The sequence below is a fragment of the Eupeodes corollae genome, chromosome 1 (genome assembly GCF_945859685.1).
Source record: "Eupeodes corollae chromosome 1, idEupCoro1.1, whole genome shotgun sequence".
NCBI classification, from domain to species: domain Eukaryota; kingdom Metazoa; phylum Arthropoda; class Insecta; order Diptera; family Syrphidae; genus Eupeodes; species Eupeodes corollae.
In genome coordinates, this window is record NC_079147.1 from 122,339,276 (window position 1) to 122,358,210 (window position 18,935).

Consider the following 18,935-nt stretch of genomic DNA (forward strand, 5'->3'; position numbering starts at 1 on the left):
AGGAAACAAATAAGTCACATGTAGAAGCTAAATTAGAAGAGATTTGGTTATTATATTCCATATTAGTAAATACTCCAGAATTTTTTTTTTTTTTTTTTTTGAATTTATAAATGCCCAAAATGCCTTTGGATTTCTTGTAATCTGGGATTGAATATTTATTATATATTGTTTATACAGAAATCTATTAAGAAAATCATATTCACGACGTAACTGACAGTATCGGTGTCTATTACGTTCAGATTTCGTAGTTTTAAATGTTTTGAAAGATTTATTTTTTTCATATTTTAGCTTTCTAAGCCTATGGTTATCCCAAGGTGATTTAAAAACAGATTTATTACGAGTTTATGGAACGAATTTCAAAACACCATCGTACATGAATTGTAAAAAAAAGTTTTCATAAATAAGATCAATTTGTGTTCCAGAAAGAATATAATGTTTTTTTGCATAATATGCACACATTATTTATTTACTTACAGGCGATCATTGCAAAGCTAAGTGGAAAATTTTGCGGGGGAGCGGTATGGAAAAGAGCAACAAAAAACAAAACACTCCCTCAGGCAGCGGTGCTTACACAATTAGTGAGTGGGCATTCAACGAAGAAATGTCTCTTTTGAAGGACTGTTTGGCACCAAGAAAGTAATTTTTTACTTTTTTTTTTTAAATTACAGTGGACTCTCGCTAACTTGAACATACGATAACTTAAACAGTCCAATAACTTGAACATGATATTTTCCCCTTTTATGTGCTCTGTAGCTTGAACAGGCAATTTGTAAGGCTCTTTACCTTAAACTTTTTTATTGCTGACTCTATAACTTGAATAATTAAGAAATTTTGGACTCTAATCTTGAACAAATAAATTTTATATCAACAGGAGTTTGAATTTCCTCATTGCAGGTTACTACGTTTGTAAACTGTTTTTTCATCCAAGGGGAATTCCCGGAATTTGCTATTTTGTATGTGTTTAAGATTTTATTTATTTTGCAGTAAGTTTTGTGCAAGCAGGAACGTGATAATAAAATTTTCCAGTAAATTTTGTGCAATATTTTGAAGTGCGTGTTTGGAAATTAAGTTTAAAGTTTAAGTTGTTTAAAGATTCAAATGGGTTTAAAAAAGGACAAAAAATTAGAATTAGAATTAAACAAAAGGCAGCAATTATTGAACAAATAAAGAAAGGAAAAAGCGTTACGGTTTGTGCAAAGGAATTTAGTGTTTCAAAAGGTACGATATGCAATATAAAGCGCAATGAGAAACAAATCACAGCAAGGATCGCGAATACTTTTTCTGGACTAGGCAAAATGTGCACAATTAAAAAAGCTGAGCATCCAAGAATGGAAAGGATCCTTTACAAATGGTTCCTGAATCAGCGTAAAAGAAATGTTCCGATAAGCGGAAACATTTTAAGAGAGAAAGCCAAACAGTTGTTTATAAAGTATAAGAGTCAAGAAGGTAGCTCTTTCAATGCTAGTTCTGGGTGGTTTCAGAAATGGAAGAGAAGATTCGGTATTCGATTGCTTACTATTAGTGGAGAAAAATTAGCTGCTGTTCCAGGACCTATTGAGCCATTCAAAAAAAAACTTGAAGATAAAATCGCCGCTCTTCAACTGACAACACAACAAATTTACAACGTTGATGAAACTGCACTGTTTTGGAAGTTGTTGCCCAAAAAACCTATGTATCGTTTAATGAAAAAAGTGCATTTGGAGGAAAAATTCCTAAGCAAAGAGTGACTTTACTCTTCGGTTCTAACGCCACAGGTACCCACAAACTCGTTCCTATGATCATTGGTAAGTCAAAAAATCCACGGTGTCTTAAAAATTTTGAAATGCCAATAGAATACAAAAGTTCTATGAATGCATGGATGACAAAATACATTTTCAAGGAACGGTTTTTCAAGAGCTTTGTAGTTCAAGTAAAGAAACACTGCGAAGAACAAAATCTCCCACTTAAGGCACTTCTGATTATAGATAATGCTCCATGCCATCCATCGGCAGAAGAGTTAAGGTATCTTAACGGAGACATTTGCACAATGTTCTTACCACCGAATGTCACTGCGTTAGTTCAGCCGATGGATCAAAATGGCATAAGAATTACGAAGCTGCATTATAAGTCAAACTTGCTGTCGTTGGTCATTGCCAACAAAAATGAAGATATAATTTCTGCCCTAAAGAACTTCAATTTGCGCCAAGCCATTACATTGATGTCAAAATCGTGGGATCAAGTAACTTCTCAAATTCTTGAAAAATGCTGGAACCCCATTTTTAATGATGTCGATAACAGTTTCTTTAACGAAGAAGATGATGTCCCATTATCTACTCTCAGAGAACGCTGGAGGGAAAACTTGATTGCAGATGGGGAAGAAGCACCCTTGATACATTTGCTCGAACAAATAGACAATAATCAGGTAACATTTCTTGACTTTAAGTACAAAACAGTAGGTACCTAATGAACAAACTTTTATTTTTCAATCCAACAGCATTACACCGAAGAAGAAGTAAACGAATGGTTACGCGATGAAGATGTTCCTGATGGTGTTGAAGATGAAGATATCGATTCGGAAAATTAATCTGACCCGGGTGATGTTATAATGGTGCAAAACATTGTAACTGACACCGAAGCCATCGAATCAATCGATAAAGTGATCGATTGGGCCAGTCAAAATAACAGAACATCACCTGAATTTACAGTACTCCAAAACCTCAGAGAAAGTGCGCTAAAAAATGTTTTGCAGAAAACTAAGCAATGTAAAATAACAATTTTTTTTCCAAAGTTGGTTTAAATACAATTGTGTTTTGTGTCAATTACTAACATTTAAAATAATATAATGAAAACGTATAAAAACGAAGACTTTTTTATTTTTTCCAGTAACTTGAACAATCCAGTAACTTAAACAGGCCTCGTTTCGTAGGTGTTCAAGTTAGCGAGATTCCACAGTATAAACTATTTCTCTCTCTTTTAGAACACGCTGCAACTCTGGTGAAAATCTTGAAGCTGAGATTGACTTTAATCAAGACGTTTCCACCGAAGATGTTTCAACTCCAACTCCTCCTAAAAAGACTTAAACATCTTTTCACAATTTATGTGAAAAATTCAATGATGTTTTGGAAAAGTTTGGACAAGAGCTTGAACCAAGCACTCAAAATGTGTAGGATGGAGACGAACTTTGTTTGAAAACTATCCTTTCTCTACTGAAAGATATTCCGATTCCACTAAAGGATAGTTTCAAAACAGAAATGTTCTCTAAAGTAATGCAATTAAGGCAAGCATCAGAATAGATTATCTACCTCATATGGATTAAACCATTTGATCGTAACAGTGTGATAAAATTGACAATTCCACCTATTTAAAATGTGATTCATGAAGAAATTTCATCTCTGAACTGAAAGTGTGATTAAGTGAAAGTTCCACCTGAAGGTGCCTGTATAGTGATGAGGAAAACGCATCAGTAAAACAAATTTCTTTTTGATAATTTTATTTGTTCATATATGGTTTGGAATAAAAAAAGGGCACAATGCAATAAACAATTTGTTACCTGAAGTAATTTATTCAAACACAGTTCAAACACAGTTTAATGTAATTCACTCTTGCAAAATTAAATTCATTATTAAATACATTAATTGTATTGCACACAGGATTTTTATAAACTCTAAACATAATACAAATACCTTTATGAAAAACAGTATTTGCTATTATTGGAAAAATTACTTCACTGACTTCATAAGCTACATAAATTATTATAAGTTAAAATTAAATCAAGAAATCTTTGCATAGAATTACAAACAGTATTTATTTAAATAAGATTTTGTGACAACAAAGAATCAACAAATAAAATTTCATGTTCTTTTCTAACATTATAAGGAATCGTAGACTTTTCCTCTTCAGAATAATTCCAATGAATATCACATAAATTAAAATCACCAAGAATACAAGGTATTTGAAAATCAAAAAGATTTTCTATTAAATATTCAATATTATTTGCATGCATTTCATAAATATAAGTAGGACTTTTAGTAGGTATATGCTAACAACAAAAACGATTTCATCATGCAATCCTAATGGCTGAAACACATACACGCTTCAGCTTCGGCTTCGCCTGACGTTTACGAGTTCAACCATAGGAATTCAATGCATGCTATCACAATGGAGCTCCGACCTCACGTTTCGTTTGACAATCGTAAGGAAAAGAACGTAATGTAACGTAATGTGACTCCAAACGGAAGCTCTAGTTCAATTATCTGAACATTTGCTTTGGCTGACAGTTCAACAGTTGTAAAAAAATGTCAATAAACAAAATATTCGCTCTTTGGAGGGATGAAATAATAGAAATGTCATTCAAAGCAACCTCAAAGCAGGCCGTAACGCAGACGAAGCCAAAGCTGAAGCGTGTTTGTGATTCAGCCATAAACCTTTACATAAACTTACAATAACTTACAGCTGTTCAATGTTGTCATTTTTTATTCAAAGTTTAAAACGCTGACTTGAGAACTTTGAAAAAACAGCAATAAGCACTCCTCCTCCACGCTGAGTTGAATTTTGATATCGATCCGAACGGTAAACGTTGTAAGAGTCATCAAAAAGTTCAGCTTACTGTATGTGCACATGAAGCCATGTTTCAGTGAGAACAATGACGTCATATTCATGCAATGATGCAGCAAGAAACATATCTTTTGTTTTCGTTCTAATACCACCAACATTTTGGTAATAAACAGAGATCGAGTTAGAATTTGTTGACATAGACACACCATATAAAGACCGGAAACAAATCTGTCATTCTGGTTTGCCTACAAGCTAAAACCCTTAGGTCTAACATCAATTCACCACTGCTAACATCAATTCACCACCCTCTAAAGTCAATTCACCACGAAAATAAGGAATAGTGATGAGAAATTCTTAAGGGGTGGCACCTAGTGGCTACAAAGACATTACCTATTGCATTTTTTGGGAAGAGTACGATAACTCAGGCGACAAAGTTTGATGACGGATTTATATAGAACAGTTAAAAACAAGCATTTTTTACTATGGGAGCGGGTCTGTTTCCCCCCATTTAGGAGGTAGGGACATTTTAAAAAAATATGTAAGTTAAATGGAAAAAAAATAATGTTAATACTTAAAACTCAGTTTTATACATTTTTCAAAGCCAACACTTTTGTCTATTAGCTTTTTTTAAATCAAGTCAAAACTACGCAAATTAGAATAGAGATCTTACATTTTTAAATAAATATTTATTAATCCAAACATCTCAGATGCCAACTTAAGACTAAAATCAAAAAACATTTTTGCTGTTAACTGTCATTAAATATTGTTAAACAAAGATCTTATGATTTCTTATACATGAATCACTTATTAAGAAAACAACAAGTTCCTACGTGATTGTATTGAAATGTAACATATTATTTTATAAAAAGATAATGTATTGACCAATGAATATATACTTATGTGTATAGGAAAAATTAGGTTTTCCTTCGGCTTTTTTGGTCACTTTGATCGTGGCAATGAAACAAGGTTGTTACATTAAAGCCGAAGGAAAACCTAATTTTGCCTATACACATAAATAATATTTAATATCATATTTTATGATCGAGAGGATCGTGCTTAGCGCTTATTATTATATTTTGGTTCATATTTTCTAATTACTAATGAAACAGGCGTGTTAGTTTGCATAGTTTTTGAAAAATATTGTTTTAAGCTCAAAATTTGGGCAAAAAAGGTAAAAAAAGTTTTGAAGTGTAATTTTTAAAACTAAGATTATCTTATTATATATTATTATAAGTAGGACTTTTAGTAGGTATATGCTAACAACAAAAACGATTTCATCATGCAATCCTAATGGCTGAAACACATACACGCTTCAGCTTCGGCTTCGCCTGACGTTTACGAGTTCAACCATAGGAATTCAATGCATGCTATCACAATGGAGCTCCGACCTCACGTTTCGTTTGACAATCGTAAGGAAAAGAACTTAATGTAACGTAATGTGACTCCAAACGGAAGCTCTAGTTCAATTATCTGAACATTTGCTTTGGCTGACAGTTCAACAGCTGTAAAAAAATGTCAATAAACAAAATATTCGCTCTTTGGAGGGATGAAATAATAGAAATGTCATTCAAAGCAACCTCAAAGCAGGCCTATCGTAACGCAAACGAAGCCAAAGCTGAAGCGTGTTTGTGATTCAGCCATAAACCTTTACATAAACTTACAATAACTTACAGCTGTTCAATGTTGTCATTTTTTATTCAAAGTTTAAAACGCTGACTTGAGAACTTTGAAAAAACAGCAATAAGCACTCCTCCTCCACGCTGAGTTGAATTTTGATATCGATCCGAACGGTAAACGTTGTAAGAGTCATCAAAAAGTTCAGCTTACTGTATGTGCACATGAAGCCATGTTTCAGTGAGAACAATGACGTCATATTCATGCAATGATGCAGCAAGAAACATATCTTTTGTTTTCGTTCTAATACCACCAACATTTTGGTAATAAACAGAGATCGAGTTAGAATTTGTTGACATAGACAAACCATATAAAGACCGGAAACAAATCTGTCATTCTGGTTTGCCTACAAGCTAAAACGTCTACTTACACGCGCCCTTAGGTCTAACATCAATTCACCACTGCTAACATCAATTCACCACGAAAATAAGGAATAGTGATGAGAAATTCTTAAGGGGTGGCACCTAGCTGCTACAACGACATTACCTATTGCATTTTTTGGCAAGAGTACGATAACTCAGGCGACAAAATTTGATGACGGATTTATATAGAACAGTTAAAAACAAGCATTTTTGACTATGGGAGCGGGTCTGTTTCCCCCCATTTAGGAGGTAGGGACATTTTAAAAAAATATGTAAGTTAAATGGAAAAAAAATAATGTTAATACTTAAAACTAAGTTTTATACATTTTTCAAAGCCAACACTTTTGTCTATTAGCTTTTTTTAAATCAAGTCAAAACTACGCAAATTAGAATAGAGATCTTACATTTTTAAATAAATATTTATTAATCCAAACATCTCAGATGCCAACTTAAGACTAAAATCAAAAAACATTTTTGCTGTTAACTGTCATTAAATATTGTTAAACAAAGACCTTATGATTTCTTATACATGAATCACTTATTAAGAAAACAACAAGTTCCTACGTGATTGTATTGAAATGGAACATATTATTTTATAAAAAGATAATGTATTGACCAATGAATATATACTTATGTGTATAGGAAAAATTAGGTTTTCCTTCGGCTTTTTTGGTCACTTTGATCGTGGCAATGAAACAAGGTTGTTACATTAAAGCCGAAGGAAAACCTAATTTTGCCTATACACATAAATAATATTTAATATCATATTTTATGATCGAGAGGATCGTGCTTAGCGCTTATTATTATATTTTGGTTCATATTTTCTAATTACTAATGAAACAGGCGTGTTAGTTTGCATAGTTTTTGAAAAAAATTGTTTTAAGCTCAAAATTTGGGCAAAAAAGGTAAAAAAAGTTTTGAAGTGTAATTTTTAAAACTAAGATTATCTTATTATCTATTATTATAAGTAGGACTTTTAGTAGGTATATGCTAACAACAAAAACGATTTCATCATGCAATCCTAATGGCTGAAACACATACACGCTTCAGCTTCGGCTTCGCCTGACGTTTACGAGTTCAACCATAGGAATTCAATGCATGCTATCACAATGGAGCTCCGACCTCACGTTTCGTTTGACAATCGTAAGGAAAAGAACGTAATGTAACGTAATGTGACTCCAAACGGAAGCTCTAGTTCAATTATCTGAACATTTGCTTTGGCTGACAACAGCTTCAACAGCTGTAAAAAAATTTCAATAAACAAAATATTCGCTCTTTGGAGGGATGAAATAATAGAAATGTCATTCAAAGCAACATCAAAGCAGGCCTATCGTAACGCAGACGAAGCCAAAGCTGAAGCGTGTTTGTGATTCAGCCATAAACCTTTACATAAACTTACAATTACTTACAGCTGTTCAATGTTGTCATTTTTTATTCAAAGTTTAAAACGCTGACTTGAGAACTTTAAAAAAACAGCAATAAGCACTCCTCCTCCACGCTGAGTTGAATTTTGATATCGATCCGAACGGTAAACGTTGTAAGAGTCATCAAAAAGTTCAGCTTACTGTATGTGCACATGAACCATGTTTCAGTGAGAACAATGACGTCATATTCATGCAATGATGCAGCAAGAAACATATCTTTTGTTTTCGTTCTAATACCACCAACATTTTGGTAATAAACAGAGATCGAGTTAGAATTTGTTGACATAGACACACCATATAAAGACCGGAAACAAATCTGTCATTCTGGTTTGCCTACAAGCTAAAACGTCTACTTACACGCGCCCTTAGGTCTAACATCAATTCACCACTGCTAACATCAATTCACCACGAAAATAAGGAATAGTGATGAGAAATTCTTAAGGGGTGGCACCTAGCTGCTACAACGACATTACCTATTGCATTTTTTGGCAAGAGTACGATAACTCAGGCGACAAAATTTGATGACGGATTTATATAGAACAGTTAAAAACAAGCATTTTTGACTATGGGAGCGGGTCTGTTTCCCCCCATTTAGGAGGTAGGGACATTTTAAAAAAATATGTAAGTTAAATGGAAAAAAAATAATGTTAATACTTAAAACTAAGTTTTATACATTTTTCAAAGCCAACACTTTTGTCTATTAGCTTTTTTTAAATCAAGTCAAAACTACGCAAATTAGAATAGAGATCTTACATTTTTAAATAAATATTTATTAATCCAAACATCTCAGATGCCAACTTAAGACTAAAATCAAAAAACATTTTTGCTGTTAACTGTCATTAAATATTGTTAAACAAAGACCTTATGATTTCTTATACATGAATCACTTATTAAGAAAACAACAAGTTCCTACGTGATTGTATTGAAATGTTACATATTATTTTATAAAAAGATAATGTATTGACCAATGAATATATACTTATGTGTATAGGAAAAATTAGGTTTTCCTTCGGCTTTTTTGGTCACTTTGATCGTGGCAATGAAACAAGGTTGTTACATTAAAGCCGAAGGAAAACCTAATTTTGCCTATACACATAAATAATATTTAATATCATATTTTATGATCGAGAGGATCGTGCTTAGCGCTTATTATTATATTTTGGTTCATATTTTCTAATTACTAATGAAACAGGCGTGTTAGTTTGCATAGTTTTTGAAAAAAATTGTTTTAAGCTCAAAATTTGGGCAAAAAAGGTAAAAAAAGTTTTGAAGTGTAATTTTTAAAACTAAGATTATCTTATTATCTATTATTATAAGTAGGACTTTTAGTAGGTATATGCTAACAACAAAAACGATTTCATCATGCAATCCTAATGGCTGAAACACATACACGCTTCAGCTTCGGCTTCGCCTGACGTTTACGAGTTCAACCATAGGAATTCAATGCATGCTATCACAATGGAGCTCCGACCTCACGTTTCGTTTGACAATCGTAAGGAAAAGAACGTAATGTAACGTAATGTGACTCCAAACGGAAGCTCTAGTTCAATTATCTGAACATTTGCTTTGGCTGACAGTTCAACAGCTGTAAAAAATTTCAATAAACAAAATATTCGCTCTTTGGAGGGATGAAATAATAGAAATGTCATTCAAAGCAACCTCAAAGCAGGCCTATCGTAACGCAGACGAAGCCAAAGCTGAAGCGTGTTTGTGATTCAGCCATAAACCTTTACATAAACTTACAATAACTTACAGCTGTTCAATGTTGTCATTTTTTATTCAAAGTTTAAAACGCTGACTTGAGAACTTTGAAAAAACAGCAATAAGCACTCCTCCTCCACGCTGAGTTGAATTTTGATATCGATCCGAACGGTAAACGTTGTAAGAGTCATCAAAAAGTTCAGCTTACTGTATGTGCACATGAAGCCATGTTTCAGTGAGAACAATGACGTCATATTCATGCAATGATGCAGCAAGAAACATATCTTTTGTTTTCGTTCTAATACCACCAACATTTTGGTAATAAACAGAGATCGAGTTAGAATTTGTTGACATAGACAAACCATATAAAGACCGGAAACAAATCTGTCATTCTGGTTTGCCTACAAGCTAAAACGTCTACTTACACGCGCCCTTAGGTCTAACATCAATTCACCACTGCTAACATCAATTCACCACGAAAATAAGGAATAGTGATGAGAAATTCTTAAGGGGTGGCACCTAGCTGCTACAACGACATTACCTATTGCATTTTTTGGCAAGAGTACGATAACTCAGGCGACAAAATTTGATGACGGATTTATATAGAACAGTTAAAAACAAGCATTTTTGACTATGGGAGCGGGTCTGTTTCCCCCCATTTAGGAGGTAGGGACATTTTAAAAAAATATGTAAGTTAAATGGAAAAAAAATAATGTTAATACTTAAAACTAAGTTTTATACATTTTTCAAAGCCAACACTTTTGTCTATTAGCTTTTTTTAAATCAAGTCAAAACTACGCAAATTAGAATAGAGATCTTACATTTTTAAATAAATATTTATTAATCCAAATATCTCAGATGCCAACTTAAGACTAAAATCAAAAAACATTTTTGCTGTTAACTGTCATTAAATATTGTTAAACAAAGACCTTATGATTTCTTATACATGAATCACTTATTAAGAAAACAACAAGTTCCTACGGGATTGTATTGAAATGTAACATAATATTTAATAAAAAGATAATGTATTGACCAATGAATATATACTTATGTGTATAGGAAAAATTAGGTTCTCGTTCGGCTTTTTTGGTCACTTTGATCGTGGCAATGAAACAAGGTTGTTACATTAAAGCCGAAGGAAAACCTAATTTTGCCTATACACATAAATAATATTTAATATCATATTTTATGATCGAGAGGATCGTGCTTAGCGCTTATTATTATATTTTGGTTCATATTTTCTAATTACTAATGAAACTAAGATTATCTATTATTGTTTTTAGAATTCATTGTTTATATTTGTTTTTGATCAAAAACTGAAAACTAGATGATTTTATGTCTTCTTGTTCTTGAGAAAATTATCAAAAAAATATATTTTAATTGAATTATTGTTTCCTTCCTTGGGTATTTACGTAGTCTTATTTTGATAGGAATAAGCGAATATTGATTAAGGTATACCCAGGATAAATTATTTTTTTTAAATCCAGCTTATTTAAATGCAAAAGAAACTTTTGTAAGAAGAAGAAGTGACAAGAAATTGATAATTTTTAACTTTACTATATTTAAAAGTGTGTACTACGTAAAATACACTTTTCAATTCATTTGTTGTACTATGTAAAGAAAACCTGTAATATATTAGCAAAAATGTAAAACATTGTTTTTTTTTTTTAAATTTTGAATGTAATATAAAGAGTTCTGATCCAGCTAAAATTAAACGTTTCAACAATTATATTTTTGAATGTTATAATAATTCTTCTTATTAATTAATTAAAAATGATGACTATTTCATAAAAGTATTTTGATAATTACAAAACAGTGACCAAGTTTTAACAATTTCAATATAAGTTTAGTTTTTCAAATAAAAATAAATAATAAAAGTGTGACATCACCTCAACATCACACATAACATAAATGTTTTTTTCTTCGAGGTGAGTTTGAAAACGTCAACAAAAATTCCAATGCTCGTATTTTTAAACATTTTCGATAGAAAAATACGAACATTAGAACTCATTTGGACGTGTTTTTTTTAAGTTGTTTTGTTTTTTACTAAAAAGTGTGAATGCAAAGTTTTTACTCACACTTCAAGGATTCCAGGAAGGTATAAACAATGTTCGCATTTTTACACATTTTCGATAGGAAAATACGAACGTCCAAGTGAGTTCCAATGTTTTTTTTTCCTATTAAAAATGTTTAAGCATTTTTTCATTAATTTTTTTTTTCGACTGACTCGGAGTTAATAAAAATCCATTCGAACACCAAAATATATATGAAAAATCTAACAATATTTCTTTCTAATTGCGAAATCAATAGAAATCAACGGATTTCAGGTCGCTGTGCATTTTGTCACGAGTTTGTTGCTTGGAATCTTCCTTGATTTCCGTTGGAATTGAATCACTCTGACTGATTCATTGGTGGTCAATTATTAACCACGAAGCTCCAAGGCACCAATAAATTGCTTTCTCATTTGGCCTTCAAAATAGGTAAACACTGTTGGAAGATGGTTCTCTGTTAAATTTGGGATGCAGGTGGTGGCTATCGACCGCAGGAACTGTTGCATATGGTGGTGTATGACCGAACAGAGCGGCACACCGTTTGTGTACAAATGCAACACAACCCAGATACCTTCTCCAGCGGTGATCACTTCGTTTTGGTCGACATCACTTTTTGAATTGCTTTTACCTTTGTTTTCTTAGGTTGTTTTAGTGGTGCATTTGCAACATTAACTTGCATTAAATCAAAATCACTTGCCAAATTAAGAACTAGTTTATTTAAATCGTTTATTTTTGAGAGAAGAGCAAGGGCAGAATTACTTGCACATGAATTACACTTCCAAGAAAGATTTATGTTTGATTTCACAATTTTGAGTGTATTTCCAGACACAAGAGTACAATTGTCATTAAATGTTTGTGCACAAAATCCACCACAAATAACAAAATCTTTATTGACAATTTCATCAGACTTTGCAAAATTTTTGAGCAATTATAGGTATTTAAAAGAGAAAAAAAAACAATGGTATTTATGTACAAACTTTGAAGAGAACAATAAGCACGTCTGAATTGTACAAATGTGGATTTGTCATTTTTGACAGGTCATAAAAAAACGTTGTTTCTGTAGCCAAATCTCCCATTTTGCTTTTTTTCCACCACTTACATGTATTCACCGATAGTGAATTTTAGGGAGTTCAGCTTAAATGAAATTTGAGTTTGTTTAAGGTAGGACGAGTACCGGTCGGGACCCTAGATAATATAAATCCTCTATGGCCATTTATCAAAATGCATGAAATATGTATTCATAATGACATTTCAACTGTCAGTGGTCGAAGGGTGTTTTAAAATAAGCAATGATTTCACGAAAAACTAACGAAAATTGTCTGGTGGTTCACCATCCTCTAGACAGAGAAACCAATGCTGTTGATCTAGCTAAACAAACATGCCAAGGGCTTCTCTAGTTAAAAGAAGCAGAAGAAATTGTTTTGAAAAAAACTCGGGTATACACAACACACAATTACAAAGAAGTACGGTTTACGGTCGAAGGGTGTTTTAAAATAAGCAATGATTTCACGAAAAACTAACGAAAATTGTCTGGTGGTTCACCATCCTCTAGACAGAGAAACCAATGCTGTTGATCTAGCTAAACAAACATGCCAAGGGCTTCTCAAGTTAAAAGAAGCAGAAGAAATTGTTTTGAAAAAAACTCGGGTACACACAACACACAATTACAAAGTACGGTTTTCTTGGAACTTCACTCGCCAGAAGATGCAGACAAAATCTTGTCCACCGTGAGCCAACTCAAGTGTAAGGGCATTAGCATTTATCGAAAACAATCAATGATGTACCGACAAAAGAGACGAAAAACTTTTGGAAATAAAACCAGATGCCAAAATCAATATTAAAGGTGATAAATTGCAAATGAACAATTACACATTTGCGTTCAAACATTCACGAGGCCTGGTTATAAAAACAGTCGCGGAGTTGACATTTTTGTCAACAACATGTTTGGTGACAGTTCTTCGGAATATTTTGACTGCAGCAAAAGAGCGAAGATAGTCGCAGTTGAAAATCAACAAACATCATCTGGCTCTCAGTCGTAGCTACCGCCACCTGGGCATCATTTTCCGAACCTTTTTAGGATAAAACTGTCGTCTGCCCAAAAATTATAAATTTACTTAATTTAACGATCTTAGCATATTATAAAACATGGACTTAAAAGCAAACTTTTGCAACCTGATTTTTTCAAATATATTTTTAATTATATATATTATATACATTATATTATATATAAATTATATTATTATATATTATATTATTATATTATTAGAAACTTTTTTAGAACCGAAAGATGAAAATGACTTTTTTAAATATTTCAAAAATTATAAAATAACTTTTATTTCAGCCATACGAAGTAGTTTACATGGGAGGGCGAGTGGAGATATTCTCTGTGCCATAAAATCCAATATTGCTCACCATTTAAAACCACTGATAATAAACTTCTTATTCATAGATCATGTAATTGAATTATTATATTAAACCGGTTTACCTAAACTGCAGTAATTGGCAGAATGATTTTGACAATTTGTATAGTTTTATGACCAATTCTTCTTTGGAAAATACTTTGATTATTTGCGATCTTTAAGCTCGGATTGGTATTTAATAGAATCGTCCTGGTCATATGTCACAAACTCTGCTGAATTTCGGTTCCAACAGAAATTCAAAAAAAAAAACTCTTAACGGAAATGGTAAAATACTGACCGATTTTTTTGAATATCTCGGTTTTTTGTGCTGAATGGAGTGGCGAATGGAGACAAAGGCGGTAATTTTACGTTCATTAGCGGTCAGGACAATCAGTAATTGACTTTTGTGCCATATCTGGAGAGTGGTTTAATGTAGTCGAAGATTTCGAGGTGCTTATGGCTGGATTTTCTGCCCACTTACCAATTATGATTAAAGCTAGCTTCATGGAAGAAATCCAACAGAGGAACTTGGATACTATACGAAAACTTTAATGGATTCAAAGTAAAGCATCTCGTTACAAAATAAATCTAGATTACCAATGTAACTTCCTTCCGCTACAGTCAACAAGCTTGGTAGAGCAAATTGAATAAAATGTTGTGAGAATAATTTATGCCTCGGCACCAGATGCAAACAATAATTACATAACTTTCACATCTAAATGTAAATGGTTCGATAAGGAGTGTGCAAGGCTTCGTAAACTATCGTTTAAATATTGAAAGCTATTCAGATTGACAAACGTCAATCTCTTCAAAAATTTGTATCTTAGTGCCAACAAGGAATTCAAACAATCATGCTCTGCCAAGAAAGTTGAATACTTTAAAAATGTATCCCTACAGGTATAACATAGTAAAAACTCTAAGGAATTCTGGTCTACCATACGTGAACTGAGTGGATTGCACCGAGGTATGAAGATTGCTGTATAAGCTCAGACTTTAGCAGCACATTTTAAAACTCTGTTGTCGGCTGACGAGCATCTTCATACCTTCAGCTACGCAATGGAAGACTTTTATGTGTCTGAATTGGAAGCGCCGATATCTTAAGGAGAATTGGAGCAACTCTTTTGGGAATGAAAAACCAAAAAGCTGCAGGTATTGATGGTATCGCAGTTGAATTTCTCAAAAACAGCAAGAACCAGCTCAAAACGTATTTCGTTAATTTTTTAAAACTTCTGTACAACTATGCTTACGTGCCTACGGTTTTTTCAAAAGCCCTCATATTCCCGATATTTAAAAAAAGTGATGCGATGCAGCCGCATTTGATACTGTCAACAGACAGGCTCAGATTTATAAGCTGGAGAGGCTTAGAGTGTCTCGGAAGTTTCTGATGCCTTATATCAATTTCTTGTCGTCATCTTGTGCAGCAGTTTGGGATGGTTCCAATTTGTTAGAGTGTTTTGATACGTCAGCAGGTGTCCCTCAGGGATGTATTCTAAGACCCCTTTTATTCGCGCTTTTTATTGATGATATCTCTGAAATGCTTCCTGGAGGCGTTATGTTCCCTGGAACTCTCATCAAAGTTGTTCTCTACGCTTATAACCTGGTAATAATAGCTCACAACCCCTTTACTCTTCAACTCCAAATTAATCGTCTGGATGAATACTGTAAAACTTGGGATCTCCACATCAATGTCCAAAAAACCAAAGTTATGATTTTTGAGAGTCGACATAGAAGGGTGAGGCTACCTGAGGAAACGTGGCGGCTCAATAATCAACAGATTGACATAGTACGTAAATTCAAGTACATTGGAGTTTTATTAACATCGAACTTAAACTTTGGCAAGCATGCAAAGAATAAAAGTACTGAAGCTAAGCTGGCTCTAAATGTCTTGTGGAAAGGTTCTTTTCTAACCAAAACATTGACCATTCAACAAAATATCAAGTGTTTAGTGCTACAGTGAACACTTGCATGTGCTATGGGATGCAAGCCTTTGGTGTTACGCCCTTCGAAGAATTTAAAGCTGTTCAAAGATTTGTCTTCAAAACGAATATTTCGGTTAACGAATTCAGCACTAACCTATGCAATGGTGGAATCCACCCATCTACATTAACAACTTAAAAGCGCATGCAGACTATCTAATAAAAGTGATAGGGAGAAATAATACCAGTCTTCATAAATCAATTCTGTTGAGACAACTGCAATTGAATCAGTATCGTTTTAGGAAGTGGCATCAGCTGGCCCTGTCCAATGACGTTTCTCTATCTTTAAAATAGGCGAACGTTTTCGAATGGCACAATATACTTACATCGATTATTGCTACGACCGATGAAAGGATCGACAAGGTCGTACCCGTGGCATGATGGTTTGTGCGTTGGACTGTCATGCCAGAGGTCTTATATTCGATCCTTGCCTGTGCCATCTAAAGTCTTTTCACGGGTACTGCCTCTTGCGAGGAATTGACAAATTCTGTAAGAGTACCTCTAGTCATGAAAAAGTGCTTTCTCAAATTAGCCGTTCGGATTCGGCATATAAACTGAAGGTCCCCTCCATTCCTGACAACATTACTCGCACACAGGAATGGTTGAGAGTTGTAAGTCACTAGGCCTTGGTTCTCAACGGACTGTTGCGCCACCCAATTTATTTTTTAATTATTTGTCAAACTTAAATATTATTGATTAGCATTGCTTCATAAAGTCAATATTGTGTCGCAAATTTTCAGCCTTAAATCACTTCTAAGTTAAACATACGGCCTGAGAAATAAATAAAAACAAATTATGGAATCATAAACTTTTTGAATTTATTTTATCCAGGATAAAATAACAATAAAACTGAAATTAAGTTAAAATTTTCTTTACAAATAGCTCGAAGAAGGTATCTACATTGACGTCGATAAAAAGAGCACACAAATGTGGGTAAGTTAAGTCAGTTGCACTGCACTGAACAGGAGCAGATGAATAAAAAATTGTGTCTATGGATATTTACACACGCATGCCTATAGATGTATGAGAACATTAAAAACACAAATTTGTTTTTTTTTTTTACCGCAAACTATATTTTTCGGTTGCAAAAAAAACGTTTCTAGGTATGAATAAAAGAAAGAAGAGAAGAAAATAGACACAAATTTCGTTCTGTTTTTAACTAAAAAATTAAAATATAATAATATAATAATAAAATCAGATGAAAACTGTTTTCATTTAATCATCAAAAAGATAAACAAAGCCGATGAGAATCACCACTTAATTGTTCTCAAATCGAACATAAACATCAACTTGGTCAAAATTATAAATCATTGAAAAATTAAAATAGTTTTGTTTGTTTTCACGTGCGACTTGGCCTTTACTACGTAATATTTTACTTAAGTTTTGTTTTCTATAGTGTTAATTTCGATAAGGAAGTGTTTTTTGATGTTTGTATTCTCATGGTCAGCTATATGTTGCTCTTTCTAGAGTAGGCTCAGAAAGCAACCAATACATACTTCTTCCTCACAGTAATATAACTGCAGTATTGTCCGGAGGCTTTAAAATAAAAAAAAATATTTATAATATTCACAAACATGAACAAACTATTTTTTTTTTTTGTCAAGTGTACGTATATACATATAAACGAAAATTAATATTATTGTAGAAAATATGCTCAACCCCGTTGAGAAATTTTTTCATATGCTAATACTAATATTCAAAAGGTGTTCGTAGTTACAATTTACGAAGCAACGCGATCACGGGTCGGCTAGTACTTTATTAATGTAAAAGCTTGAACATTATGAAAATAAAAAGTGTTTTGAATAGGTATCACGAATTTGTGACGCAATCAATAATTGCGTGGTAACTACGAACAACACTTTTCAAAAAAATGAAAGATACTTGATATCAAACTAACAAAGAGCGTGTATTATGTTTTGTTTCACAAATATTTTCTATTTTCACATTATTTAAGTTTTCAATTAAGTTTTAAATCTAGCATTTTGTTCTTTTTTAATGTTTACATGTTGATGAGTTGTAGAGTTCAAATGCATGTGGCACAGTTTGGATTAGTATGTACGACTTAAGATTGGAGGAAGAATTTTAAAAAAGCACAATTTACACGACACTGAAATTTTACTAGAAGTAATTTTTATAAAAGCGATGTAAATTGTATTAAAATATATTAATGCAATGAATAGACATTACAAGAGGACGCTGGGGTGCAACCCTAAGTAATAACATTCCATCTGCACCCATCAATCAATTTACTTAAACTTTAACAAAATCTTAAGCACAATAAATATAACGATTACTAAAAGATATTTGAGTCAAATTCAATTTTTATTAGTGTTTTATTAAAAAAAAAACTGTCAATTATATAAACTTGAATTTTGTGGAAAACACAACTTGTTTATTTCTCTACTAATCGTAATCGGAAGTGAGTGTTCGTCATATTTTATTTGTCTTCTTGCCATACAAGTTTCTACTTCTGACCAGCAGAAGGCGGTCGCTCTACTTAATAGTTCTTAAAGTCTATTTACATTGTGACCAGCAGATGGCGGTCGCTCTATTAAATAGTTCTTAAGGTGCATTTACATTATTTACATGATGTACACCTTACAATTAGATTTTTCTCGAAATTGTACCAGACTTCTAAAATGCTTCTCTTTGTTACATACAAAAAAATATTTTTGCCGTAAATTGTCATTAAATATGGTTAGACAAAGACCTTATGCATGAATCACTTATTAGGAAAACAACATGTTCCTACGTAATTGTATTGAAATGTAACATTATATTTAATATCATATTTAATGATCGAGAGGATCGTACT

General features: G+C 32.7%; 1 long non-coding RNA gene across 1 annotated transcript; it reads right to left on the reverse strand.

Annotated features, from left to right (window-relative positions):
• Positions 1-16,500: 16,500 nt before the first annotated feature.
• On the reverse strand, positions 16,501-18,522 carry LOC129940895 (uncharacterized). The gene is made up of 3 exons (XR_008780783.1): positions 17,617-18,522; positions 17,021-17,219; positions 16,501-16,891 (listed from the first exon to the last, which is right to left on the reverse strand). It is a non-coding gene; the product is annotated as an uncharacterized LOC129940895 (long non-coding RNA).
• Positions 18,523-18,935: the final 413 nt, after the last annotated feature.